The following is a 16,377-nucleotide window of genomic DNA, read 5'->3' on the forward strand; positions in this document are numbered from 1 at the left end:
ATATGTGTTTGAAGATATTATAAGAGTTTTTACAAACATGTTTGGGTTGGTGGCACCAGACAGAAATATAGTAAAAAATATGACACAAAATTGTATAAAAGATGTGAAGAACAGTAAGAAGATCAATTCACATGCACTGAATAACAGACCATCCTGCTGCTTTCATACTGAGATCTATAGAAACTGATCTAGTGCCAATCTGCATTGTACTGAATATGAATGCATCTCTGTATCATCATTAGAAGAACTATGAGGACGTTTCATCTACGGGAGGTTCTGTTTTATAGCAGTGTGCTTTTGATTTTAATATGCAGATCCACAATGAAATCTCTTACTACTGCATCTCATCTCAGAACAAGGGAAACTACTGATGACTATGAGGACCATTTCCAGGCTGGAGATATCATCACTGGTGGAATCTCTTCACTGAGCAGCCAGGGAGAAGATGATGTCTATCCAGAAGGACCCATCACAGATTGTTCAGAGTAAGGTTTGGTTGATCTGATTCCTTTTGTTCTGTTGTATTGTAATTTGAGATTTGATGCATACTGCTTTACCAAGGGCAAATACATTTAATTATATGTTAGTGAACTGTAAAGAGCTTTGTAGCTTTTACAAATTAAAGAGGTCCTTTCAGTAACTTCATAAATCTGCATGAAAATGAAATTCCTGATGTCACAATCTATAGCAACAGAATCATTTGTCTGAAAAGCTTCACGTTTCATTACTAAGGATAAGTTTACACTTGCAGTTGGGGGGCAGTAAAAACAACCTGTAAAGCTGTATTTTACCCCCTTCTGACTGCCCCCATGGCAGCCATACAGGCGTATACACATGTCATGGTTGTGATGTTTTGCATTGCAGCACGGTGAACATTATCCCCCCGATGCTTTCAGTGGGTGGTACTGTCCTCCGAACACATTGAGGGATAATTGTTTTTCCAGTGAGTTGGGAATCGTATGTGTAAATGAGACCTAAGAATGTATCCTTGAGCTCCAGTCCAGCAACTCTTTCACAAAACTTGATTTCAGCACATCATTACTGGATGAGGTGGACAGGAGGGGCTGATCTCCAACTTATCCAATCATAAATCACCTGAACGAGGGGTTCTATGAATGGCGGCTGTGCTGAACATGCTTCCCCTCCCCCCCTGTGGTCAGTGTGCAGTGGGGCACCTGAGCAGGATCCAGAAGTCATTAAATGGTGTATTGTGGATATTCTGTATGTAGTAGCACCATCTTCTACACACATTTCCACCTTCCCCAACAATTCATCAGGAATAAGATGCACATACATTGTGCCAATCTAGATGAATGTTAGTATGCAATACATAGAAATCCTGGAGTTCAGCTTTAATGTCTCCCTTCTCTCTGTAATACCCTCATTAATGTCTCTTCTGTCACCTCCATGTTCTCCTGCTCTCTGTAATACGCTCATTGATGTCTCTTCTGTCACCTCTGTGTTCTCCTGCTCTCTGTAATACGCTCATCAATGTCTCTTCTGTCACCTCCATGTTCTCCTGCTCTCTGTAATACGCTCATCAATGTCTCTTCTGTCACCTCCATGTTCTCCTGCTCTCTGTAATACGCTCATCAATGTCTCTTCTGTCACCTCCATGTTCTCCTGCTCTCTGTAATACGCTCATCAATGTCTCTTCTGTCCCCTCCATGTTCTCCTGCTCTCTGTAATACGCTCATCAATGTCTCTTCTGTCACCTCCATGTTCTCCTGCTCTCTGTAATATGCTCATCAATGTCTCTTCTGTCCCCTCCATGTTCTCCTGCTCTCTGTAATACGCTCATCAATGTCTCTTCTGTCACCTCCATGTTCTCCTGCTCTCTGTAATACGCTCATTAATGTCTCTTCTGTCACCTCGATGTTCTCCTGCTCTCTGTAATACGCTCATCAATGTCTCTTCTGTCACCTCCATGTTCCCCTGCTCTCTGTAATACGCTCATCAATGTCTCTTCTGTCCCCTCCATGTTCTCCTGCTCTCTGTAATACGCTCATCAATGTCTCTTCTGTCACCTCCATGTTCCCCTGCTCTCTGTAATACGCTCATCAATGTCTCTTCTGTCCCCTCCATGTTCTCCTGCTCTCTGTAATACGCTCATCAATGTCTCTTCTGTCACCTCTATGTTCTCCTGCTCTCTGTAATACACTCATTAATGTCTCTTCTGTCCCCTCCATGTTCTCCTGCTCTCTGTAATACGCTCATCAATGTCTCTTCTGTCACCTCCATGTTCTCCTGCTCTCTGTAATACGCTCATCAATGTCTCTTCTGTCACCTCCATGTTCTCCTGCTCTCTGTAATACACTATTTATTATCCTCCTAATCTCGGTAATATAATGATTATTATTTCCATGCTCTCTGTAATACTCTATAAATATCTCCCTGCTGTCTCTAATACACCATTTAACCACGTCTTGCCTGGCCTATTATAATAATATGGGAACACTGTTATCCTGGGTGGACGTCATATGATGTCCTCCTGTTTGCGCACCCTTGGGATCTGTGACCTGCTGGGGTTTATTTACTAAAGCTGGAGAGTCCAAAATCAGACTCCCTTCTGCATAGAAACCAATCAGCTTCTAACCTCAGCTTGTTCAATGAAGCTTTGGCAATGAAACCTGGAAGCTGATTGGTTTCTATGCAGAAGGGAGTCTGATTTTGGACTCTCCAGCTTTAGTAAATAAACCCCGCTGTGTCCATCGGGTCACTGTACCAGATCGCTGTGCCTGGCCTTGGTACCATATGTTCACTGTGACCAATCACATGTCAGTTGTACACAATGGCTTCCATTCATAGCCATTGTGTACTTTTGTAATCTGTGACTGGTCACAGTGATCACATGGTGCAGGACTAATCACAGCAAGCATGCACTATATGATAGTTATGGCCAACCACAAAGATTTATTTATTTTTATTTTATTTATTTCAGGTACTTATATAGCACCGTCAATATACGCAGCACTTTACATATATATTGTACATTCACATCAGTCCCTAACCCTCAAGGGGCGTACAATCTAAGATCCCTAACTCACATTCATACATACACATACTAGAGACAATTTAGACAGGAGCCAATTCACCTACCAGCCTGTCTTTGGAGTGTGGGAGGAAACCAGAGTGCCCGGAGGAAACCCACACAGGCACAGGGAGGTGGTGCTGTGGTTGGGATTTAAACCGGTGACCCTAGTACTGCCAGGCAGAAGTGCTAACCACTTAGCCACTGTGCTGCCCCGAAAGTACAGAATGGCACCTGAATGATGCCATTCATAAACATAATTGCTTATAACAGTGATCATCACTGTAATAAGCAATCATAGTTTTACAAAATCCTGATCTCCTCCTCAGAGCAGTATAGTGTTACCATGGTGACATTGTACTGCTCTGGTCACAGTATGTAAAAATAAATTGATGAATAAAAAAGAAAAAAGTTTAAAAAATTAAAAACTTGTATTTTTTTTTTTACATACTTTTACCAGTCAGTGTTCCCAATCAATGCCACACCATTACTGATGTGAATGTACAATATATTGTATACCTTTTCAATCCGGAGGAATAACATCCGCCAAAACAAAGCAGCAGACCCACCAACACATTCACTGCTGTTGATAAATTATAGAGTCTGCAGACTATGGTATATATTTGAAAATTGATGTACTGATGTCCTATATCATTTTTTGTGGCCCTAGAATGTCAGCAGAGTACAAATATCCCCTCCCCACCCCAATACCCATTTTTGGCAAGTAGACAGTCCAAGGTATTTGGTAAGAGGCATGGCAAGTTTTTTGAAGTTGTAATTTTTTTGTCACAATTGTTTGAAAAATGAAGAAATTGGATTTTTTTCACACTTTTTTAAATACTGTCCCTAGTGCAGTACAGCGTCATATGACTGGTGTAGCGGTGATCAGGGATACTGACTGGTGACAGTATGTCAAATATAAATAAATATTTTTTAATTCAACTTTTAAACATTTTTTCATTTTTAACCATTTCAATACCGTGCAATTTTACACCTTCCTGCCCAGGCCATTTGTCAGGTTTCAGCGCTCTCACACTTTGAATGACAATTGCGCGGTCATACAACATTGTACCCAAACTAAAATTTTATCATTTTCTTCACACAACTAGAGCTTTCTTTTGGTGGTATTTAATCATTGCTGGGGTTTTTATTTTTTGCTAAATTAACAAAAAAAGACCAAAAAAGTTGAAAAAAAACACGTTTTTCTTTGTTTCTGTTATAAAAGTTTACAAATAAATAATTGTTCTTCATAAATTTAGGCCGAGATGTATTCTGCTACATGTCTTTGGTGAAAATAACCCAAATTAGGATGTATTATTTAGTTTGTAGGAAAGTTATAGAGTTCACAAACTATGGTATAGATCTGATTATTGATCAATCCTTTCTTTTTTTCTCAATTTCTTGAGGTCTAAGAATGTCAGAACAGTACAGAGATCCCCCAAATGTCAGGACGGTACAGATATCCCCCAAATGTCAGAACAGTACAGATATCCCCCAAATGTCAGGACAGTACAGATATCCCCCAAATGTCAGGACGGTACAGATATCCCCCAAATGTCAGGACAGTACAGATATCCCCCAAATGTCAGGACAGTACAGATATCCCCCAAATGTCAGAACAGTACAGATATCCCCCATATGACCCCTTTTGCAGAGTAGACAGTCCGACGTACTTCATAAGAGGCATGGCGAGTTTTTTGAAGTTGTATTTTTTTTGTCACAATTTTTCAGAAAATGAAAAAATTAAAAAAATTATTTTCACTATTTTTTTTTTTACATACTGTCACCAGTGCAGTACAGCGTCATCATATAACTGGCATGACGGTGATCAGGGACACTGACTGGTGACAGTATGAAAAAAAAAATATATATATATTTTTTTATTTTTTTTATTATTTTTAATTTTTTATTACTTTTTTTTATTTTTTTTTAAGATTTTTTTTTCATATTTTACTATGACCAAAGTAGTACATTGTTACCATAGTAACATTGTACTACTTTGGGGAAGTGATCAGTATTTTTTTTTTTTTTTTTACACAATTTGCTTATAGCAAAGAATTACTTTGCTATAAGCAAGCATTTACCTGAATGAAATCGATTCATTCAGCTTCTTTTTTTTTTTTTTTTCTTTTTGTGCTTAGCTGTGATTTGGTCACAGCTAATCACATGACATGTGCATGTGATTAGCTGTGACCATTCACAGCTAGGCATTAGTATACAATGGATGGCCATCCATTGTATACAACTGTCATGTGACCTGCTGTGATTGGTCACAGAAGGTCACATGGTACCTGCAACGGGGGCCGGTACTCAGATCTGTCATCGGCCGTGTCCGAGGTACACGGCCGGTGACAGATCGCCCCGCTGCGCCGCTCTGCATTAGCGCTAACTGCGCATGTGCGGGAGCACGCCAAATGGCATGCACCCAGAGTGCAGGAGCGCATTTGAAGTCGCCAAACGGCCATTGGCCGGGCGGCTAATGGTTAAACATTGTTTAGGGTTTTTTTAAACATACTTTTATTAGAGTAGTGTTAGCATAGTGACATTGTACTACTCTGGGGGGTGATCAGGCATTTTTTTTTTACACGGTTACTGCTTAGAACTGTGAAGTTCACTGTAATAAGCAATAGTTTTAGCTGTCATAAACAGGTTTCCATTCATGACAGCTCAGTTGCTGTTGACATGCTGTAACTACAAAGAACATAACAGAATATGCAAAAAGGAAATAAAGGTCGCAAATATTGAAAACAAACGACAGATTGCAATGGATAGCAGGACCAACCCCTAAAAATTCTTCAAATATATTAATAGTAAAAAGGTCCGGTCCGGCATGTAGGCCCTTTACAGAATCATCTAGAGGGGGTGACTGGGGGCACAGAGAAGGCAAATTTACTAAATCCCTTCCTCAGCTCTGTGTATACAAAGGAGCATGGGGGGGCTCTTGTCCATAATGGGGGGTGGTATTGACACAGCTCCAGATGATCCACATTGGCTCACAACTGATATGATCCAGAAATATTTAGACAGAATAAAGGTGAATAAAGCCCCTGGACCGGACGGCATACATCCACGGGGGCCTTAAAGAATTGAGCTGTCATTTCAAAGACATTGTTTTTCATTTTTAGGGGCTCTTTAACCACTTTCCCCCCTTCCTGACCAGGCCATTTTTTTGCGGCGCTGCATTACTTTAACTGACAATTGCGCGATCATGCAATGCTGCACCCAAATGAAAGTTACATAATTTTTTCCCACAAATATAGCTTTCTTTCGGTGGTATTTGATCACCTGTGCGTTTTTAACCACTTGACCTCCAGAGGATTTTCCCCTCTTAATGACCAGGCCTCTTTTTGCTACTCGGCGCTGCACTAATTCAACTGATAATTGCGCGGTCATGCAATGCTGCACCCAAACTAAATTTACGTCCTTTTTTTCACACAAATAGAACATTCTTTTGGTGGTATCTGATCACCTGTGCGCTTTTTATTTTTCACGCTTTAAACAAAAAAAGACCAAAAATTTTGAAGAAAAACAATATTTTTTACTTTCAGCTATAAAAAATATATAGTAAACTCAAAGTTAGTTATAAATTTAGGCCAAAATGTATTCTGCTCCATGTTTTTGGTAAAAAAAATCCCAATAAGTGTCTATTGATTGCTTTGTGTGAAAGTTATAGCGTCTACAAACTATGGTATAGATACTGCAATTTGCTCCATTTTTTTGCTATACAGCGCTGCGCTGGTTTAACGGACAATTGCGCGGTCATGCAATACGGTGCATACATGAAATTTACATCCTTTTTTTCCCACAAATTGAGCTTTCTTTCGGTGGTATTTGATTGCCTGTGCGGTTTTTATTTTTTGCGCTATAAAAAAAAAGGCTGACAATTTTGAGGAAAAAAAAACAATATTTTGGACTTTTTGCTATAAAACATGTCCAGTAAAAAAAATTTAAAAATCAAATTTAGTCATAAATATCTGCCAAAATGCATTCTGCGACATGTCTTTGCTACAAAAACCCAATACGTGTAAATTAATTGGTTTACGTGAAAGTTATAGCGTTTTCAAATGGCGGGAAAGATACTGGGATTTTTAAATTTTTTTTATACTAATAATGGCGGCGATCAGTGACTTATGGTGGCGATCAGTGACTTATGGCGGCGATCAGTGACTTATGGTGGCGATCAGTGACTTATGGTGGCGATCAGTGACTTATGGCGGCGATCAGTGACTTATGGAGGCGATCAGTGACTTATGGTGGGACTGCGGCGGACAATCTGACACTGGGGGGGAACTGACTTGGGGTCACTGACATCCCCAGTGACACCAATACAGTGATCAGTGCAAAAAAAAAACACTGACACTGTACTAATGGCACTGGGGAGGAAGGGGTTAAGTTTATTATTCAGGGAAAGGGTTAACTGTGTGAGGGGGAGTGTTTTACTAGGGGGCGGGGGTGTGTACTGCAGGGAACACAGCTGCTCAGGACAGATAAACTCTTCTGTCCTGATCAGCGTGTCCTGGAGCTGTCAGGGAACTGACAGAGAGCAGATCTACTGTAGCTGTGCTCTCTGTCAGTGATTGCCGCCGATCGCCGGGACATAGCCGGTAAGGACCGGCTGTGACCCGGTGACTGACATCCGCGGCCCTGATCAGCAGGACGGGTAGGGCGGCGCCGCGCCTCTCGCGCGCCCCCTACCTGTTTTAAAAACACACGTTTTAAAACGTGGTTTTGCCCAGCCGTGCCACCCTGCCACTGTATTTCTACAGTGGCTGGGCGGCAAGTGGTTAATTTTTTGCACTATAAACAAAAAAAGACCAACAATTTTGAGAAAAAAACTATATTTTTGATTGTTTGCTTGTAACCTTCACCTGCCCAGCCTATGGCCAGATGGCAGCCGGGCGACACCTCGCCGTTCTGGGTGGACGCCATATGATGTCATTTTGGGCATGCGTAGTTTGTGCGCCCGCAGAGCCGCGCAGCGGTGCAAACTGTCAATGGCCGTGTACCTCGGACACGGCCGATGACAGATCTGAGTACCAGCCCCGTTGCCGGTACCATGACAGTTGTATACAATGGATGGCTTCATTCATGACATCCATTGTATACTAGTGTGCCTAGCTGTGAATGGTCACAGCAATCACATGCACAAGCTGGGCCAATTACAGGCTAGCTGTGTCATGTGATTAGCCAAATCACAGCTAAGCAAAAAAAAAAAAAAAAACCCTGAATGAATCGATGTCATTCAGGTAAATGCTTGCTTATAGCAAAGTAATTCTTTGCTATAAGCAAATTGTGTAAACAAAAAATAATAATAATACTGATCACTTCCCCAAAGTAGTACAATGTTACTATGGTAACATTTTACTACTTTGGTCATAGTGAAATATAAAAAAAATCTTTAAAAAAATAAAAAAATTAATAAAAAATTAAAACTAATAAAAAATTAAAAATAAAAATATATTTTTTTTTTCATACTGTCACCAGTCAGTGTCCCTGATCACCGCCATGCCAGTTATATGATGACGCTGTACTGCACTGGTGACAGTATGTATAAAAAAATAATTTTTTTAATTTTTTAATTTTCTGAAAAATTATGACAAAAAAATTATAAGTTCATAAAATTCGCCATACCTCTTATAAAATACCTCGGACTTACTACTTTGCAAAAAGGGGTCATTTGGGGAATATCTGTACGGTTCTGACATTTGGGGGATATCTGTACTGTTCTGACATTTGGGGGATATCTGTACTGTCCTGACATTTGGGGGATATCTGTACTTTTCTGACATTTGGGGGATATCTGTACTGTTCTGACATTTGGGGGATATCTGTACTGCCCTGACATTTGGGGGATATCTGTACCGTCCTGACATTTGGAGGATATCTGTACTGTTCTGACATTTGGGGGATATCTGTACTGTTCTGACATTTGGGGGATATCTGTACTGTCCTAACATTTGGGGGATATCTGTTCTGTCCTGACATTTGGGGGATATCTGTACTGTCCTGAAATTTGGGGGATATCTGTACTGTTCTGACATTTGGGGGATATCTGTACTGTTCTGACATTTGGGGGATATCTGTTCTGTCCTGACATTTGGGGGATATCTGTACTGTCCTGACATTTGGGGGATATCTGTACTGTCCTGACATTTGGGGGATATCTGTACTGTTCTGACATTTGGGGGATATCTGTACTGTCCTGACATTTGGGGGATATCTGTACTGTTCTGACATTTGGGGGATATCTGTACTGTCCTGACATTTGGGGGATATCTGTACTGTTCTGACATTTGGGGGATATCTGTACTGTCCTGACATTTGGGGGATATCTGTACTGTTCTGACATTTGGGGGATATCTGTACGGTTCTGACATTTGGGGGATATCTGTACTGTTCTGACATTCTTGGCCCTCAAGAAATTAGATTGGCTGTCAGTACTTCAGGATTGATCAATATTCAGATCTATCCCATAGTTTGTGAACTCTATAACTCTCCTAGATTGTAAGCTCGAAAGATCAGGGCCCTTGATCCCCTCATGTTTTGCATTGTATTGGTATTGTTCTGTCACATGTTCTGTCCCCCTTTGTAATGTACAGCGCTGAGCGAACTATTGGCGCTTTATAAATACTGTATAATAATAATAATAATATAACTTTCCTACATTTGGGTTATTTCACCAAAGACATGTAGTAGAATACATTTTGGCCTAAATTTAAGAAGAACAATTATTTATTTGCAGACTTTTATAACAGAAACAAAGAAAAACGTGTTTGTTTTTCAAAATGTTCATTTTTTTTGTTAATTTAGCAAAAAATAAAACCCCCAGCGGTGATTAAATACCACCAAAAGAAAGCTCTAGTTGTGTGAAGAAAATGATAAAATTTTAGTTTGGATACAATGTTGTATGACCGCGCAATTGTCATTCAAAGTGTGAGAGCGCTGAAACCTGAAAAATGGCCTGGGCAGGAAGGGGGAAAAGTGCCCGGTATGGAAGAGGTTAAACATGTCCAATAAATACATTTTAAATATTAAGTGTTGTCATAAATTTAAGGCAAAATGTATTCTGCTCCATGTCTTTGCTAAAAAAAATCCCAATATGTGTAAATTAATTGGTTTACGTGAAAGTTATAGTGTTTATATATATATATTGGATTTTTTTTTATTTACTAGTAATGGCGCCAATCAGAGACTTATAGTGGGACTGCGGCAGACATTCTGACACGGGGGGGAACTGACTTGGTGTCACTGACATCCCCAGTGACACCAATACAGTGATCAGTGCTAATAAAAAGCACTGACACTGTACGTATGGCACTGAGAAGCTATTAAACTTCACAGATGTGCTGCCATTGATCATATTTATTGTCCCATCTCAGTCCTGTTTTTAGCACTTGAACATATTCCACAAGATCCTAGAGGTGACGAATGGGACAGGGGGGTTCTGCAGAGAGAGATGAGGTGGATTCATTCTCAGGGGAGCCACCAATCCCCCCGGTTTGAATGAGTTTGCCTCATTCAAACCATTTTTAACTGTTTAACTTGCATTTGTTGTATTTTGTATTTATGTATATATTTGTATATTTTTGTAATTTTCTGTGTTGTTTGGTGTTTTTGGAGGAACCATGTTAGGTAACTATTTATGTATTTGAATATATTATTGTTTCTTTTTATAGATTCCCTTTCTGGCACATGGGTGTATGGCGTGTTGCTTGGGAGTATGTTCTCCTGAAGCTGCAATCCCCTTTTCTTCACTCCCTTCTGCCCCCCCTGTTTTTACCATTATTTTTGCTTATTTTCCCCATTTTTTTCTCTTTTGTTCTTTTACAAAAGAGGCCACATGCCCTCAACATGGGGGGGGTGCTTTGGGGCAGGGGGGCTCCCCCCGAAGCACCTTGTCCCCATGTTGATGAGGACAAGGGCCTCTTCCCAACAAACCCTGGCCGGTGGTTGTGGGGGTCTGCGGGTGGGGAGCTTATCAGAATCTGGAAGCCCCCTTTAACAAGGGGGCCCCCAGATCCCGGCCCCCCCTACGTGAATGAGTATGCGGTATATGGTACCGCTACTCATTCACAAAAAAACAAAGTGTAGTGTAAAAAACCACAGGTCACGGTCTTTGACAAGTCCTTTAATAAAACAATGTCCCCCGAAGTAGATCCAACGTCAATCATGGTGTCAGGCGCCAGTGAGCAGAAAAAAGAAAAAAAAACGTCCCGCTCCCGACGGAGGCTCACCAGCCTTATGCAGTGAGCCAGGGTGATGTGGAGAAGGGGACCCCTTGTTAAAGGGGGCTTCCAGATTCTGATAAGCCCTCCCGCCCGCAGACCCCCACAACCACCGGCCAGGGTTGTGGGGAAGAGGCCCTTGTCCCCTTCAACATGGGGACAATGTGCTTTGTGGGGGAGCCCCCTTGTCCCAAAGCACGCCAGCATGTTGAGGGCATGTGGGCTGGTATGGTTCAAGGGGGGGTGCTCGCTCGTCCCCCCCTTTCCTGACCTGTCGGGCTGCATGCTGGGATAAGGGTCTGGTATGGATTTTTGGGGGAACCCCACGCTGTTTTTTTTTAATTTTGGCGTGGAGTTACCCCTTAATATCCATACCAGACCCGAAGGGCTTGGTATGGATGGGAGGGAGGACCCCACGCCTTTTTTTTTATTATTATGGTGCTGGTTTTTAAATGTAATTCTGGCTTTTTTGGTCTTCACTATAGCTCAGAAATTCAGCTGTCACTTTCCCCGGCTCAAAGAGAAAGTTTTGTTTGAGTTTATTTCCTTAAAGGTAACAAGGTTTAGTTAATTAAAATGAAGAAATTGTTCTGTAACTTCAGGGAAAGTGACATCTAAGCTTGTGAACTATAGTGAAGGACAAAAAAAGGCACACCATTAGCACTGAAAAATCAGCACCGACATACACTTCGTATTGTGAACCAAATTATTCAAACATTTGTAAACCGACCAATTAATTTTAATGGTTTGGCATTTGTACACCAAATATGACGTTCCCCGAGGCGTTGGTAAACCGAGGTACGCATGTATTAGTATTGCAATCCTTTTTATTGGGATACATAGAACCAACATACATCTGAATTGGCAATATAGCACAACATTTGTGTCACATTGGAGATATCTGCCTAGTTACACTGACCTTGCCCAGGGATTTAGGATTGATTCACAGCACAGAAATACAGGCAGGATTAGCGTTCATCAGCTCTGTGGATTAGTGGTTAGCACTGCTGCCTCCCAGCTCAAGGGTTGTTGGTTTGAATCCCAACCACGGCAAGAAAGTAGCATGATTTCCCTGTGTGGCTGTCTTCAAGTAGATGTTCTGGCAACATCTTTGCTTTCTGTCTAAATGATCCCTAGAATGTGAATTAGAATGAGGCCTTGTCTGTTCAAACACCTTCAAAGCTGCACCTAATGTGAATGTCATACCATGGAATGAGATAAGGGCCTGGACTACTAATAGATTTGATAATGATTGTTTACACTCCACCCCCTTTTGTGAAGGATTTGTCAAGCAAAGAGCTGAGAGAGAGAAGAGTGAGCGAGAGATACATACTGAAGAGTGATAAAGAGAGACATACAGAAGAGTGAGAGAGAGGAGTGAGAGATACATACTGAAGTGTGATAAAGAGAGACATACAGAAGAGTGAGAGATACATACTGAAGAGTGATAAAGAGAGACATACAGAAGAGTGAGAGAGAGAAAAGGCTTGGGTTGGGAATCCACACATCAAAATTGTTACAAATACTGCCGTAGAATTTCCCCCAAATGCACAGCAGACCCTTATCCCAGCAGGCAGGTACCGCACGTCTTCAAAGATTTATTTCCTTTGTTGATTTACCTGCTTCGTTCACACTATATGCAATTGAAAATTGCGCTTGAAGTTGCCAATTTCACCGTTTTCTAGAGATTTTCAAACTAGTTGTGATTTCAATTGTGTTTAGCATTGCGATTTCTATTGGAGTCTAGATGTGAAATCGCTACTAAATGGCCCAAAAGTTCAACAAGAACTACGTTTGAAATCGTGCTGCAACAAATGGCGTATGTTAATACACTCACACTCGCATTCATTATATCCGATATCAGGTACGATGTCAATTCACAAATCACACCTGAAATTGTACACCCTGGATGCGACTTGTCATGCGATTGGCATGGCCAGTAACTTTCCATTTGCATGGCAAATTGCATACAATGTTACTGGGGGCTAACACCACTGTCACATCTAATCCGATGTGGCAATTGCACAACTTACAGTGAAGTTGCACGAGTTCACAATCCATTTGGATGTGAACAGAGCCTACAGTGGACAATAGGGTGCGACTTGGCCTACGATTTGCAAGTCGCATGTAATGCCAATTGCATACCAAATCGCAAACAATGTTACTGGGGGCCACCCCAAGTGGTGTTGTTTACACTACAGTCACATCATGTGACTTACAGTGAAGTCACATGATTTCAAAGTCAGGGACATGCTGATTTAAAGTGCAATTTGCAAGATATCTGACACAGGTCTCTCTGCAAAACGCATGAAAAGTAGTGTATTCATTACTTTAGAAATTGTTGCGGCTCCAACCAAGTTTGAACCACACCAATATGAATGCTCTAATATCGGTCACATTGAGTGCGACTTGGCATGTGATTTGCATGACATGCGACTTGCAAATCGTATGCCAAGTCGCACCCTATTGCCTGCTATTAGAGCAGTCACATGGGTGCGTTTTCTAAAGTAGTACATGTACTACTTTTGTGGCGATTTGCATAGATATCTGTGTCAGATGTCTTGCAGATCGCAAGGAAATCGGCATCTTCACTGTACGTCGCACAATTTCTAAATCGGCTTTGATGTGACCGGGGTATAAGGCCTTTTTTATGTTTGATTTCCTCAGTGTTTTCTGATTTATGGGAAATGCTGCATACTAGCAAAAGTGAATTGACATTTTCAGTATTGCATGCGAGATGTGGTCATGTGACTGCCTTAACTCATGCGATAATCTGGAGTGAATTGTGCCCATAAGGCCAAGAAATATTGCCAATAGGGTTCCCTTTTACATCCCTGTTCAATGTTCTGTTGTATGCTGCACAGGTACACTTCACTGTGGCTTTCTTTCTGACTCTGATTTGTGGGGCCTGTATACCAAGGGTTAACGCAGGTGGGAAGAGAATTAATCAGGTGCAAACACTTTCTCTGACCAAATGAATGACAGTGGTGGGTGTGGCCTACCTTATATATAGAGATGCAGTAGTGGCTGATTTTTGCCTTGTACAGGCACATTATTTCTGCAAGTCCTTGTCTCTGGTGGTTTGGGGAGGAAGAGTTATTGTGGTGAATTGCCCCAGGCCACACTCACGCTGTGTTTTGATGTGGGCTGTAAAGTTTTGCATGTTCTTCCTTCTAAGGTGTGTTTGTGTGTTATTGTACAATGATTGTGTTTATTACCTTTGCATTGTAATCCTAACACATGTCCATTGCTCTGCTCTTCCAAGTTTGCTTTATTTAGAATGAAATGCAGTTTTCAGACAAGCATGATGAGAAATGAATGTGTGGGGGATTTGAGGAGGTGGGAGGTTTTTTATTTTGGCACGTATGTATTGTTATATTGATATTTTGATCTGCAGCTTGTTTTGTGGATAGATAAGCCTAAGTGATTCATATCAACCGTTTGTTTCCTGCTGTAACCTGTGAAAGCACAGTTCAATAGAATTATAATCTTTTAGATTGTAAGCTCTTATGAGCAGGACCGTTCTATTTTAGCAACATCAATCCTGCTTACTTTTTTTTTTTTTCCCCCACCAAGATATTAAATGTACCTACTTGTTGTTGCTGGCCAAATAAATGTGGAATGTGTATTTGATCAATAAACATTTGTACTATGTATTTTTTGGGGGGATTATTTCATGTTCTAGTTGAATGTAGCACAGTGGCTAAATGGTTAGCACTTCCACCTGGCAGTACTAGGGTTGTTGGTCCAAATCCCAACCATGGCACCTCCTGTGTGGAGTTTGCATGTTCTCCCTGTGCCTGTGTGTTTCCTCTGGGTACTCCAGTTTCCTCCCACACTCTAAAGACATGCTGGTAGGTTAATTGGATCCTATCAAAATTGGCCCTAGCATATGTATGAATGTAAGTAAGGGCCCTTGGATAGTACACCCCTTGAGGGTTAGGGACTGATGTGAGTTTACCACATATATATGTAAAGCGCAGTGTAAATTGACAGTGCTATATAAGTATCTGAAATGAATAAATGTACTAGCACCTCTAACACTTATTTTTGCTAGCTATATAATATGCCCAAATCTTCCTTGTTAGAGCGCACATATGCAAGTATGTCCAAACTAACAAATCAAAAGCCCCCTATTGCATCACAAGACCATGTTATGTACCAATGAATAGGTCGTGTTCAATGTGCAGCTAGCTATTCTTTTTCTACAATCCTCTTAACAGTAATAAATTGGGCCTCCAATTTATGTTGACTTTGGGCCTTTATCGGCAAATATATATTCACCAATGTCATATACACAGTATAGCTGCAAGCATACATTCACCAATGCCAAATCCACAATAGAATTGCAAACATATATTTGCGAATGTTATATACACAATGGAGCCGCATCTAAAATTGCTATGGTGCACAAATAAACGCCAAGACGGCTGTTGGAGGAGGCACTAGAGCAGCTGTCATACCGGAAATACGTCATGACGTTGGCGGAAGGACGTTTGCACACACTCGGAAGTGGAAGTGGGGAGTGATAGTGGATGGGAGTGTAGTTAGGAGAGTTTAGTGGTAATTTGCAAGTCTATTGTTTAGTTTTGTGAATTGTTCTTTTGTGGAATTCCAGACCACATCTGGACATGGCGAGATCGCTGTTCTCCACCGAGGAGCTGATCCTCATTTGCCGGGGAAACATTACTAATGTTGTATTTTCAGTTGAAAACATGTCCAATTCCTAGATCCATTGAGGTACATAGCAGAGGTTCAAGGTTCTTCCTAAGAATACAGGTGGCACAGACACAAGTATACACCCAGGGCCACTGTTAGATATCACGGGGCCCCGTACAGCATACCTGACAGCCCCCCACTGCCAGAGAAAATATCCAAATTATATTTATGGTAAAAATACACTAAAAACATTATTAATGGACATAATCCCAACCATATTCCTGTGAAATCTAAATGATAAAACTGTACTGAGTTCATAAATAAAGCTGTGCGTGTAATTGAGGTCTTGGGGCTCATTCACATGGGTGCTGTGGCCTGCAGAGTGGGAATCAGTGGTTTGTTTTTGTGGCTATCGCCGTTTGCAGGCAACCTATGTTACATTATGGAAATGCTGCAGGTCAT

General features: G+C 41.1%; 1 protein-coding gene across 1 annotated transcript in view; it reads left to right on the plus strand.

The window, feature by feature from the left end:
- Positions 1–317: 317 nt before the first annotated feature.
- The window catches only part of LOC149436995 (vomeronasal type-2 receptor 26-like), a 186,056-nt gene continuing 169,996 nt past the window's right edge, over positions 318–16,377 (plus strand). The window contains exon 1 of the mRNA XM_089661201.1: positions 318–485. The gene's annotated coding sequence lies outside the window, so the exon portion shown is untranslated. The remainder of the gene's footprint in view (positions 486–16,377) is intronic.

This window comes from Staurois parvus, unplaced genomic scaffold (genome assembly GCF_062004578.1).
Source record: "Staurois parvus isolate SC_StPar_1 unplaced genomic scaffold, SC_StPar_1.0 ptg001325l, whole genome shotgun sequence".
NCBI classification, from domain to species: Eukaryota; Metazoa; Chordata; class Amphibia; order Anura; family Ranidae; genus Staurois; species Staurois parvus.